Raw genomic sequence first — 14238 nt, 5'->3', positions numbered from 1 at the left:
GAGTCAGTCATAGACTGAAGTAACTGAGAGAATTCAGTCTTTTTCCAAATAAAACACTGTTCAGAGTCGGATAATAAATAAAACGGAAATAATGTAAGTTATTTATTTTTTCTGTGCGGTACGAGCTTCAACTCTCTTGACCCGGTACCAAACGACTCAAGGCCTGGTACCGGTCCGTGGCCCGGGGGTTGGGGACCGCTGCTATAGACTACAGTGTACGCTCTACACCTACTTACTGGTTTTTGTTGCACCAGTCTGCATCTCCCAATTACTTTGTGTGTTTCGCTTACAGCTCCGCACCACCCAGGCGGCAAAAAATGTGCATGTTCTTTGTGATCTCGTAACCAATGCCCTCTGCCGTCAAAGTCGAGAATTAGTTAATGGGCATCATGTGACTAGTGGAAGCCAGATCCTTTTATTTAGCAAAATTGGGGTTATTAGTTAAATGTTATTGTTGAGGGGCACAGACAGCACATGTACACAGATTAAAAAATAGTAATGCCTCAAGAACAGGGCTCTTGGGACGTCCAAGAGGAAAGGGGCAAATGCTCAAGCCCCCTCCGTTATGGCAACGACGTTTAGACGTTTAGAAAAGTCTTAGAAATGAATCGCATGCCAAAATGAAAACAAAAAAATTGGATGACATTAAAAACAAAAGAAACAAGAGACAGGGCGCTGAATAAGAACTTGTCAGCTTGTGAGTCTTGTAACTGGTGATGCTCCAAATGTTAAAAAATAAATATATAAAAACCAACAAACACCAAAAAGTGACATTTATTATATGCTTATTCTGTGATCAGATAAAAAAAAATTTATTAGAAGCAAGCTGGATCTAAGAGATTATTTCTACACAGCATCCTACAGTCAGTACAATTAATATGTCGGTATTGGTGGGATGAATATAAAATTCCCTCATCAGAAGGAAATAATAGTTTTGTGTTATTTCATGTAACGTGTGAAGAAATAGAGGTTGATCACATGTTAAAAAATGTATATACTTATTGCTAAGACAGACTCAAATAAAAACTTATAATGAAGAAGACGTTTCCAGCGACGTTTAGTTAGAGCTGATGATAAATGTTGCTCTTTTGTTATCTCAGAAATGTAAATTTGTGGGTACAGAAGTAGAGCGCATGGGGATTTTTCCTATAGTTGCATTATTGGATTCAAAGGTCATTTCATCACCACAATAGTGCACAGGTAACTTTCCTTCACATTTGACCACAACTATTCTGTTAGTGAGAAGTGTGCCTTTATACTGACATTTGGGTTTCCTGGCTCCATTGTTCTTTAGGTCACATCTAACAATGCGAAACTTTGCTACACTCTTTGTCGTGCCATTCGTCTGATCATATCTTCCTTGACCGTTACAAATGGCTTTGACCTGTTTGTAATCACTGAGGATGAATGTGTTAACATCCTTACATTTGTTTCGATCAGCATATATTTTCTTTTTTTTCATTTCTGTATCACATTTTTTCACGCTCATCTTGGCATCTACATGCTGTCGTCTAAACTTTTCATAATTTGTTTCATTCAGTCGCTTCTCAATTCGGTTGGGTTGAAGATTGGCTGGTTTTGAGAGTCCAGTAACAAAGGGCAGCACAAGCAGCAAACAGGTAAACATGATCCTCATTGTTTCCTGGAGAGAGAAAAACAGGAACATTTTCCAGATCAAGAATTTAATGCAACAAAAGCGTCATCACTGTAGTGGCAGAAGTAAGTATTTGATCCCCTGCTGAATTTGTAAATTTGTTCCCTTATGAAGAAATGAACAGTCTCTATTTTTTGTGGATGTTTTATTTTACTGGAGAGAGACATGAACACCAACAGAAAAAAAACACAATACATGATTTCTTTTCACTGATTTGCATATAATTGAGTGAAGTAAGTTTTTGATCCTCGACAACCCAACAAGCGTTCTGTGGCATGAACTGAGCCCACTTTGTTTGGAGGAAGAGAAATGCTGAGTGTAACCCACAGAACATCATCCCCACTGTCAAGCACAGAAGTGGAAACATTATACTGTGGGGCTGTTTTTCTGCCAAGGATACAAGACGACTTCACCACACTGAGGCGGCCAGTAGATGGAGCCATGTACTGCAAAATCTTGGACAAGAACCACTTTCTCTCAGGCAAAAGACTGAAGATGTGTCATCGATGGGTCTTCCAGCATGACAATGGCCTAAAACATACCACTGATGCAACAAAGGTGTGGCTAAAGAAGAAGCACAAGGACATGGAGTGGGGCTAAGGCAGTCTCCAAACCTCAGTCCTGAAGAAAATCTGTGGAGGGAGCTGAAGCTTAAAGTTACCAAACAGCAGCAAAGAAATCGAAAGAATTTAGAGAGTTTGTGGAAGGAGGAGTGGAAAAAAATCCCTCCTGAGATGTGAGCAAACCCAGTGACCAACTACAAGAAACATATTACCGCAGTGCTAGGCAATAAAGGTTTCTCCACCAAGTACTAAGTTGTGTTTGAGATCAAATACTTACTTCACTCAGTGACATATAAATCAATTCATTTATTTTAGCAAATACATTTTTTATTCAATTTTGGTTGATATTCTGTCTCATTACATCAAAATGAAAATACTTTAAAAAAAAAATTAGAGACTGATTATTTAATATAAGTGAACAAACTTACAAATTCAGCAGAGGATCAAATGATTATTTCCCCCCAGATAATAGCTTCTTTTTATGACCAGCTTTTCTCTTTTTTGTCTTTTTGAAAAGTTGCTGGCCAACAAAGTTTTATTCATTTATTCAAAATTAAAAAAAAATAAAAAATAATAATAATAATAATAAAAAAGTTTTATTCATAGATGTTTTTTGCATTAGATAAATTTGCAAACTGAACTCCACGCTTCCAGAACCTCTCAGTTTGTTCTTGTTTCTTTATTGACTTATATAGAAACCCACATAAGTTTGTTTAACTTATGTAACAAATGAATAAAGCAACTAAATTTAAGTAAAAGGATAATTTTAGTATTTCTGATCCATTCTTTACAGAATTTTTTCAAATCATTTTCAAACATTCAGATTTGTCTTTTATTTTCTTGTTAAACCTCGTAAACGGTGAACTAAAAACCCTGGAGTATGGTTTGAAACGTTGATATTTTAGTCTGAAAAGGAGCATGTTTCGCTTTCTGGAAGCGTTTATGTTGAAACTGGAGCACTAATCAGTACTTCTCCACACCTGTGGTGCACGCGCTGCGCAGACCCCGTCGGGTATGCGCTGCAGAGCATGCGCGCCAGAGGAGGGGGCTGACTTACTTGAGCAGGAAGCGCGGACTGAGAGACAAGTCGAAAAGAAAAGACGGAAGATCGCTGATGAGGAAAAGCAGAAAGAAATAATTTAACTGAGCTTGAAATGAAACAAGAGCTAGCGAATCTCTGCTGGACAGGTAATTACCGCTGTTTGGTTTAATATTCTATTTTAAACAGTGTAACTATGAACTAAGACGAATACGGATCATATATTTTCATACAGTTATGTTCCAGGTTGATGTTTGCGTGTCTTCACTGTAAAGACCGCAGGTTATTGGAGAGTGCCTGAAAGGAATATATGCGCCAAGGATCATTTAAAAAATAATAATTAAAGTAAATGAAACTAACTAAAAACATGTGTCATTACTTTCTTATTCCTTTTAATGATGACTTTTAAAATCATTAAATGATAAAATAAAATAAAAATAAAAAATCAATATCAATATAACAGCTTCCAAAAATTCAATATCAAAACCAGTCTAATTTTTACTTTAGTAAATATTTTGAAACTTTTCAGAGAGGCACGGAGGACATGTTGAACAATAATATTGTGTAATTTTTAAAAGTATTACTTGATTTTTTTAAAACAGGAAATTGTAATCATTTACATACATTTGGTAGCATGTAGACATTATGAAGGGGCTGCTTTACCTAATAATTTTTTACATTCACAAGATTAAACTTGACTTTTTTCACGAAGACACAAATAAAATTGTGGAGTTTGCTGGTAAGACCTTATAATCTTAGAAATATTTGAATATGCCTGCATAGCAGCTCATTTGTGGTGATCGTGGCTCAAGAGTTGGGAGTTCGCCTTGTAATCTGAAAGTTGCCGGTTCGAGCCCCGGCTCGGACAGTCTCGGTTGTTGTGTCCTTGGGCAAGACACTTCACCTACTGGTGTTGGCTAGAAGGGTCGATGGCGCGATATGGCAGCCTCGCTTCTGTCAGTCTGCCCCAAGGCAGCTGTGGCTACAACTGTAGCTGCCTCCACCAGTGTGTGAATGACTGGGTGTGTAAAGCGCTTTGGGGTCCCTAGGGGGGACTAGTAAAAGCGCTATACAAATACAGGCCATTTACCATGTGACAGAAGTTTTTATGTAAAGTAGTGGAAATTAACAACAAGTCATTTAAATAAATTTGATGATTTTTTTAACTCTCAGTTGATGAGTTCATGAGTAGGGCAGGGTATCGTCACTGATTTCTAGAATCGATTCGCTTCCAATTCACAAGGTACCGAATCAGTTCGATCCACGATTCGATTCGATTTGAATCTGGGAAATTTGGACAGTCAGAAATATTATAATTCAGATCAGTACAGTACATTTTATTGTATCTATAAAAAGGAAGCTGACACACACAAGACGTTATCAGAGGTGTGAGCGTCACAGCAGATGCCTTTGTGTCAAAGTAGCTGAAGATAAAACACAGAAAAACATGAAGGTGGTTTTACTGTTCTGGGATTTTATAAAAATATTCTGCAGTACATCAAAAATGAAAGAAAACCATTAATCAACATATGAACGTTACCTCTGACATTACCGCGGTTTTATTAGAGACACGGCTAAGCGTTTTGCATTTTGCATAATTTTAAAAAGTTTACATTTGTTTAGTATTGAACGGCAGAAATTGGGTTTTCTTTTCGGAAGTAAGTAAAACAGCAGCTGACAGCCTGTAAACAACGGTAGACTTCTGTGTAACAAGCAAGACAACAGACAGACAGAGAGAGAGAGCTGTGCATCGTGGTGGAAGCAAAACAGCAAAAGTCAGAGTGAATTCATGACGATGTTTATGTGAAGCGTAGTTTGCTGCTTCGTTTGCTGCTGGTTCAGTCAATGTTGTTTGGAGAGAGATCAAACTAACAGCTTTATGATCAGCGCAAAAAGGGCGTGAACACAAAGCGCGGACCCGCCGACAAATCAGAATCAGCGAGCTGTCGGCTTTCAGCCCCGACTGTGAGAAAGGCGACATCTAACTGATTCTGATCCGCGCTCCGCGCTGTGTGTTTAAGTCTTTGTGCAGAATCCGTGTTCCTGCTCTCATTTACTGTCTTAGCTGTTTGGTGGTTGTTGAAAGTTTGTGATCTTTCACCAGAGATTCTGGCATTTTGGGCAAAATAAATTTATATTAAAAAAAATCAATTCAGGATTTTAATGGATTGATTTCACGTTATCCAAGCCAGAATCGATTTTAATCGATAAATCGATTATAAAAACCCACCCCTATTCATGAGGTGTATCTAAAGACAACTTCTCTACTTGCATCCACACATTGAACCTTACAGAGGGAAACGGTCATTGCACTCAGTCATGACAACATTCTTGCTAAATATAATTATTTATATTATAAAGATGTGAAACTTTTAAGCAAACTTTTCCAACTGAGGACACTTACCGTACTTTTTGCTTTACTGATCAGTGGTTGGTTGATTAACCTGCAGGAGTTCAGGCACGAGTCAGTCGTCTGGAACAGCGGATGGTGAAGATGTCTTCAGTAAATGAAATGCTCTAAAGGGGGAATTAAAATTGAACATTATTTGAACATAAATAAAAAAAGATAGGCCTCTGCCTGTGCATGCACATTTCTTATTCACGATATTCATGGTCACAGAACCCAGATGATGCATGTTTTAAAGCCCATATCTGGTTAGTGAATGTGAGTATAAGTGTGGCAGGAGATCGAGTTATTCAAAATAAGCCTGTTGTCTATAAAAGATTTTAAATATACAAATAAAAAGTTCTTACCAAACGAGGAGTCAAGATGAGCAGAGACCAGGTCTAGTGCAGCTCAGCTGTTGTTAAATTCTACCTGAGCAGGTTGGAGCTCATTTGTGTCACAGACAAGTAAAACTTTGGGGGCTTCAGCTTTTAAACATTTCAGCAGCCCCACCTTAAATTAACTAGCATCAGTGTCTACATCACCAGCCCACCAGTTAGCACTGCTCTGTTTGTGGTTCAGAACATGCTGCAAACATGATGTGAGGACCAGTGACCACAGCTGCAGATGCAGGTTGTCTTTCATAGCTCGCGTTACAACAATTGCAGCTATTTTTTTTTTCAATTCAATAAACCACATGTTTTAAAAATAAGTAAATTAATAAAATATTGACATTTGTGAAAAAAGTACAGAAACGGCCTTTTGGCTTAGTTTTTGTTAAGTAAATAATGGCACGGTGTAATATATCACGTGTTGTTATTCCCCTGATGTTGTATACACCTAATTTTAAAGTGGGCACTAAGACTCTATTGTAGAGTCTGACAGCAGCTGGAAAGATATCTGAAATTTCTCCTCGCACACTGTTGTTGCAGCAGCGTGTCACTGTAGGAGCTGCTCAGTGCTGCTAGGATGACCTGCATGTGGTGGGAGGTGGGTTTTTGTTTTATTTTTAATATCCTGTCCTATCTGCCAGCTTTTGCAATCAGAATTGTGACCTGAATGCATTGTGGTGCAGAACACATTTTGCTTTTGCAAGATCAGCTACTTAGAATCTCTATAGGCTCCTCTTGTTCATGTGACTATGTTATCTGTTTATTTATTCATTTCTATTTGTGTTATTTCAGTTATTACACTGGTATAGTATGACTATGTCACCTGCAGCCTCCAGCAGTACCAGTTACCTGAGACCACACATCTCAGCGACGTGTGCGTGCCCATCCCAGCAGGCGAAAGAGGGAAGCCCCAGCTGTCCCAGCAGAACACACCATAAAAGATGATTGATGTCACCCCAGAGTCATAGACGGTCTTCAGAAACTCCAAAACAATTGAATCTAGCCTTCTAGGTGTCCATCAGGTGTGATGTCAGAGCCACCAGCCTGCAGCTGTTGTTCATTTACATCTGCCTAATTTATCATTTATCCTCAGCACACTTTTCAGTTCCCTTGCCTGAAACTGGACAACATGTAAAGTCTAAATTCAAACAAAGGTTGGGGAAACCTGCACTGAGCCGAGACAGAAGAAGTCTGAAGTCGAACTCGGATGAGTGACAGAGCGTTCCTGCTACTGAAAACTCTACGCCCAGATGAACAAAATGAACTTTTCGGGACAGGTCCCCAGATGTTTTCTCTTCTCAGAATCCTCTTCACAGATCGTATCTCTTTTATCTGACATACAGTCATGTGGAAAAGAGTGTTTTCATGGGAATCTATAGAGTACTCTGAAAAACTAAGCACTGTACATGAGTGAGTAGCTTGCAGAGCCACCTTTTAGCAGCAGTAGCGTCACCAAATTGTTTCTGTATGACTCTTAGTCTCCATTCGCCTGACGTTTCTTTACATCGTTTCGTCAGTTCATTGAGGTTTGTGGTATTGTTTATGTAAAGCCCTCTTAAGTTCCCAGCACTGTTTTTCCGGTTGAGGTGTGGACTGTGACCTGGTCATTGCAACACCTTGATTCTGTTGTAGCTCTGCTGATGTGCTTGGGATCTTTGTCCTGCTGCATTACCAAAACTCAGTTTTGACTGTAGACTACTTGGTATACAAGGGAATTCATGGAAAACTCAATGACTGCAAGGGCCCAGGTTCTGTAGCTGCAAGACAAGCTCAAATCATCACCCCTTCACCACCATGCTAACAGCTGGTATGCGGTGTTTGTGCTGTTATGCTTTGCAAATTTGCTACTAAACTTGCAGCCATGCTGTCATGCTGTTTTTAGAGAGCAGAGACTTTCTCCTTGCAACCCTTCCAAACAAGCCACACTTATTCAAACTTTTTCTAATTGTCATGGCCTCTAACATTTAACTTGCTTACTGAGGCCTGTAGAGTCTGAGATGTAGCTTCTGGATTTTTGAGCTTTTTCTGACCACTGCACAGTTTGACCCTGGGGTGAATTTTCTGGGTCATCAGTTCCTGGGAACATTATGACATTGTGTTAACAAACACCTGAATACTCCAGACCAGAAAACTGCCAAAATGTTTGCTTTTATAGAGCTGCTCACATATGCTGATGAGCAATTATTCAAATGCAGTGGATTAGCAGCATCTGGCTGTTAATCACCTTCTAATTTGCATTGAAGCAATAAAGGTGCCTTCTGAATAATATGAGCTGTCTGGTGTGGTATTCATATTTAAAGTGAATAATCAGAATCAGATTACTTTAATAATCCCTAAGGAAATTATGTGGATTATATATATATATATATATATATATATATATATATATATATATATATATATATATATATATATATATATATATATATATTGCAAAAATGATGCAACGACCTTGAAATAACACATTTATCTCACTGAAACATGTCATTTAAATAAAAACATTTACTGAAATTAAAATAAATATACTGAATATAATATGGCTCAGATTTAATGGAATATAATTACCCTTTTGTGTTGCTGTTGTCACCCCGCATGCAAGGTGACAAAAATACCCCAATCAGGCTTTCAGGCTGACAGCTAAAGAAACATTTCACCAGATTTAGCTTCTTGGATATTGTGTTCACTGTACTGTGTTCAAAATGTACTTCTCATTTAATAGAAGAAATGTAATCATGTCAATATAGAGGATTTCAAATTCTCCCTCCTGTTAATTAAAAAAAGAAAAAAGTAGGATAAGACATGAGAAACTCGTTGAAAAGGACAGTCTCCATTATAGCACCTCATGGAAGCTTTGTTAGACGACCTGTCATTAAAAACTAGAAAGACCATCCAGCATCGGGAGCTTTCAGACTTCCAGGTATGACAACAAGCCTATTGCTGGTTTGCCCACTCTGACTGTGTCAGTATTTTCTCCACATACCAACTGCTCCGACCCTAAAGTAAGCCAGAATCCCACACAGCCATATGTAGGCACATTCCAACCACAAAGAATAACTGGGGATTCTTCATCCTGTAAACATCCTGAACAACTGGTTTTGGTGGTTTGATGGGAACAGATCCTCACCTGATCAGGAATACCAACGATCACCCCACCACTCATGTCTTGTTGGGAAATGTTTGCAGTCCTCAAGCTGTGAAAGTCATCAGGTGCAGCAGTCATGAATACCATGTAAACATCCCTGTTGGTAGGACAAACAAATAACAGTGGGATTCATTCGAGAAAACAGAACTTGTTTGATTCCCTGTCTGACAAAAAGAAATTAATGCAACGTAAAAATTAGATTTAAAAAATCAGCAGCATCATATGTAACCAGGTCCTAAATTACATATTGTTATAATTACACAAAATTTGTTCTAAAGCCCAAACTGCTCCTGGTATATCTGACTTTTAGCACCTCCAAGCCTGTAGTCATCTTGGTTATTAGTTAGGCCCCTCCCCCGTGTGTCGCTATGTGTATAGGCACTGTTAATGCTAGCATGAACAGATCATTCTTGCTGGCTGTTGTAGTGGCTTGAGCTAACTCTCATCCCAACTGTTTATATTTGGTTATAGGAGCTGGAGTGGGCATTAATGCTCCACAATTTACAAGCTGGGACCTGCCGCTAATCCATGGTTAAAGCCTTTACCCACATCAACACTGCAGGCAGAGGCTAACATCTGCAATACTATTAATAATTACACATAACTGTAGCAACAACAAAGAGAGGCTCGAACAAGAAAGGCTTGAAACCCTTAGAAAAGACTGATCAGAGTTGGTTCAATGAACTCTGATCATGTTCATTCGGAGTTAAGCTCGTGTGTGTTTAGAGACAGAAAGCCATCATGTTACCAGGATTCTCCAGAGAAACACAGAAATAAAGAGCAGAGCCTCCATCTTCATTTAGTGGACAGAGGAATATGATCACAAATCAGTGTGGGCCAAAATTTGTATCTTAAAAACTAGGAGGGGATAAAGTTATACCAACATACTGTAATATTTTTATAATATACACTAGCAAACTTTCATGCTGTGTGTGATATTAAAAATATTGTATTGTGTGATATCACATTCTATTGTGATCCAGCATTTTAATCTGACCTTTGATTTCTAAATGCTTCATTAAACTGTCAAATATACAAATATAGACAACTGTGGGATTTGTCTAAAGTATTTGCATATGCCATAGAAATGTTAGCACTCACAGTTTACTGGGCAAGGTTTCTGCAAAGTTTCAACAAGACCAGTCCACTTATGACAAACGCGATCATACGAGCATTATAGTACGATGCAGTCTCTGCATGATATGACTATCTATTCAGCTGTAACCTGACAGGGACAAAGTCTAGGAGACAGAAACTGAAGATAGACACCATTTACTGATGGACCTGTTATATTAGGTGACAATTCCACGTGAAAGTCAAAAGAAATGAATACATACAGGGCAAGTCTTTATGAGGCAAACATGATGTGCATCTCACACGAAAGCGATTTAGGTGATTTTCTGTGAGAAATGTGTAAAAAGATCCGTACTCTGAATTTCAGATACTATTGATCTGTTTGTTGTGTGTCTGAGGGTTTACGCAGGGACGTTTTGTGTAAGCACTGATTGCTACAGTAGCATCCAATCAATGCTTACAGTGCAAAGAAACTGGCCTACAGTCTGACAGCTGCATTAATGTCTACACAATCTAAGAGTTTGAAAGATGGACACACGTGAGATGATCATAAATCCACAACAGAATCCTTTCTGTCCTAACATACTGAAAAAAATGTGTGCACACAGTGTTCGGCAATATAGACTCAAAGGCAGCACCAAGACTGGCACGAGACTATTTCCACTGCACTGAGGGTGGGAACTCCAGGCCTCGGGGCCGCTGTCCTGCAGGGTTTAGATGTGTCCTTGATCCAACACAGCTGATTTAAATGGCTCATTTTGAACGTTGACATATACATCAAGGAATGGACCAGCCACTGCACTGATGTTAAACCAGTTCAGAAGTTCATTTATCATCATGAACCACCAATTTATGAGCAGACAAACCAAAGTACACTCCAAGATTCAGTTGCTTGTAGAAGCACGTTTAGCAGCAACAGCTCAAAGTCATTGTTTTCTGTATGACTATCAGTCTCTCACATCATTGGGGAGTCATTTAGGCTCACTCTTCTTTATAATGTTGCTTCACTTCATTGAGGTTTGCACAAATTTGTTTATGCAAAACTCACGACCACACTATTTCTATTAAGCTGAGCTTTAAACTTTCTAAAATATAAAACCTGCTAGACACCGGTGTTGTGCCAAAAAGTGATTGTCTGCCAAAAACTGATTTCCGGTATTTGCCAAAAAGTGATTGCTCGTATTTAAACTGCTATAAGTAACTTGTTGGGCTATAATATGTGAAACATATGTCAAATGCTTCCCTCATGGATGACATAAAGTCATCTTGAGCCACAAACAACATTCGTGTAACAAGGTAGAAGCCGCGATCAGTTTTTGGCAGCGACTTTTATATAACCTTTATTTATGTAGTTAAAAAAAATCTCATTAACATTAAAAATGTCTTTTGTAAGAGTAAGTTGGCCAAGAGGACAGCAGCAATGGCAGCAAATATTACAATAGTTCAGTAAAAATATTTTAAGTGGGGATAAAGGAGCGGATTGGTTATAATGTAAATACAATAACACAGAGTTGTAAAGACACTTGAAACACAGATTTCTTTTTAATTCTATATAAAACCTCTTTGTAAACCCTGTTCACCGATGTTAGGGTCCCTGGGTCGTTGACCCAGTGTTTTGTGTTTTTGGTTCTTTGATTTTGTTATTTCATTATATTCTAGCTTTGCTTTATGGGTTTTAGGATTATTCTTAGTTTAGGTTGTCTGGGTGGGGTTTGGTTAGAGTTTTAGTGTTCTGGTTTTCTGTCTGTGTTCCATAGTTGCTGTCTCCCCTATCTGCTGTATCCCCACGTCCAGTCAGTGGCTGTATCCCAATTCAGGGTCTGCAGCCTTAAGGGCCGCATTTTAAGGCCGATTACGTCAGAGCGACGCGACAAAGGCTGTCCCAATTCGAAGGCTGCTCGAAATGCGGCCCCCAAATGCGTCCTTCATTTCCCTGAATTTTAAGGACGTGGCAGTGTAGACTTCGTGGCCCAACATATCCCAGAATGCATAGCGCGGCGGTGGGTGTGGATAATTTTGCCGAAATAAAACAGCGGATGAGGGGCGCCCGAAGAGTAAACTTTAAGTAAGTACTGAATATTATGTCACTTATTTATGTGCAAATGTTTAATAACGAAGAACATTAAAACATTACTGTTGGCCACATGTCGGCAAAGTTATGTGACATTAGTGACGTTTGTACTAACTTGGTTTTAAAGCCTTTACTTTCAAATATACGCCGTTCAATAGCTGAGCTCAATCTTACAGAGAATGATCAAAGCTCATGTAGAAACAAACAAACAAATGCACAAAAGATTTTCTCCTTCATTTCTGTCAAACAAAGCTGTAAGACACGTTTCCAGCTGTTAGTATCATGGTTGCTAGGCAACCTGGGCAGCGCAACGGAGGCTAGACCGTCCCATTTCACAAGCCTCGCACTTCCGGCCTTAGCGGTCTTTGAGTACGCGGCCCTTGAGGATCGTTGAGGCTGCGTACTTTAAGGCTGCAGATCCTGAATTGGGATACAGCCAGTGTCTGTGTCTGCCCTGGTCCCACGTCTCTGTTCCCTTTGTTATAGAGCCTGCCTGAGTCTGTGTTATGTTTCCTGTTTTACTTTGAAAGTCCATGCCTGATGTTAATGTGTCTGGTTTTGCTTCCCCTTGTCTCGTTAGGCCTGATTTGCCCCAGCTGTGTTTCCCTCCTGTTACCCATTCCCTGATTGCTCCCTCTGTGTATTTAAGCCCTGTGTGTCTTTGTGTCGGTGTCGTGATCGGCTTTCATTTATGCTGTGTGTTCTGGCTGCCTGGTCATGTAACGTTATTTGGATTTTTGTTACGTTTTGCCACTTTTTGCCATCCAGCAATAAAAGCTGAGTTTTGAGTTACTTTCCGCCTCCGAGTGTCTGCACTTTGGGTCCTTCTACTTCCACTCTTGCCTGCACACAGCCTTAACCTGACAACCGAAGTCTATTTACCAACGTACGTAAAGATATTACACATAAAAAATACACAGAAACATTGGAAATCACTTTTTGGCACAACACCGTAACCTCTCCAGAGGTGGTATCAATATTAATATCTCTAAACCCTATAAATGTTTCTTTTAAAGTCTGACGAAAGGAAGGAGCTGCGAGAAGTGTGCCTCTCAACCGGTGGCTCGCTCAATAACGTCTGGCTGTGCAGCTGAAACCTTTTTGACCCACCAACAGTCACACAGAGGCCACAAAATCTCACATGCGGGTTTCACTCTTTCAGGCGGAGTCTCTCTAAGAAATTCTAGTTTTAACTTCAGTTCAAATGCTTCATCTTCTGTGAATCGAGTCAAATTAGAAAAAAACTAAATATAAAACAGGTTTAAATGAACAAAAAAGAAACTCATCTGATCATTGTTAACATACACAGTGAGCACTCATGCAGGTTCATCAAGACTTTGCTTTTCTAAAAAAGATCTAAAGATTTGCAGGAGGAAAAACTGAATAACACCTTTAAAATGTTAGTTTTTCCCTTTTTTGTTCGATTGTAATGTGATTAATACAAAATATTTTAAAGAAAACATTTTAAATAAAGAAAAACTTGCCTAATTAATCATTTTATCCTGTGATTTCTTTATTTCGCAATATTTTTTACTGATTAAACATGTTGTTTGTGTCATTGTTACGGCTGCTTTGATGATTTAGGATTCAGTTTTGCTGCATGTTATCATTAAATCCTGTTTCGCCTGGTTTGCAAGAAAAATAACAGGAGACAATGTGATTAGGGCTGAGTATCAATTTCAATTCCTACAACTGCTTCAGTTCCCATTAGTAGTAATACCTACACTTTTTTTGATTTCACTAATAGTTTCACAGGCTAATAGTTTTTAAACAGAATAGCACAAACAACATGTATCCCTTTAGAAATCAAACTGTGATACTTCTAAAAGCACATATTCACACCTAGCCACACTAGCACTGTATCAACCCCCAATGTTCCTTTAATGCAACTAGCCCTATAATTATCTACTAGTCACA

The 14238-nt window shown here is 38.8% G+C and overlaps 1 protein-coding gene and 1 long non-coding RNA gene across 2 annotated transcripts in view; both read left to right on the top strand.

The window, feature by feature from the left end:
- The window catches only part of LOC308394299 (uncharacterized protein), a 1060216-nt gene that overhangs the window by 149440 nt on the left and 896538 nt on the right, over window positions 1-14238 (top strand). The gene's annotated exons all lie outside the window — the stretch shown is intronic.
- On the top strand, window positions 3080-8424 carry LOC308394319. Its single transcript, XR_013971185.1, has 3 exons — window positions 3080-3405; window positions 6575-6632; window positions 6827-8424. It is a non-coding gene; the product is annotated as an uncharacterized lncRNA (long non-coding RNA).

The sequence above is a fragment of the Rhamphochromis sp. 'chilingali' genome, assembly GCF_963969265.1.
Source record: "Rhamphochromis sp. 'chilingali' genome assembly, chromosome: 3".
Taxonomy (NCBI): domain Eukaryota; kingdom Metazoa; phylum Chordata; class Actinopteri; order Cichliformes; family Cichlidae; genus Rhamphochromis; species Rhamphochromis sp. 'chilingali'.
Note: the sequence above shows the minus strand (reverse complement) of the source record. Positions and strands in the feature narration are given on the sequence as shown.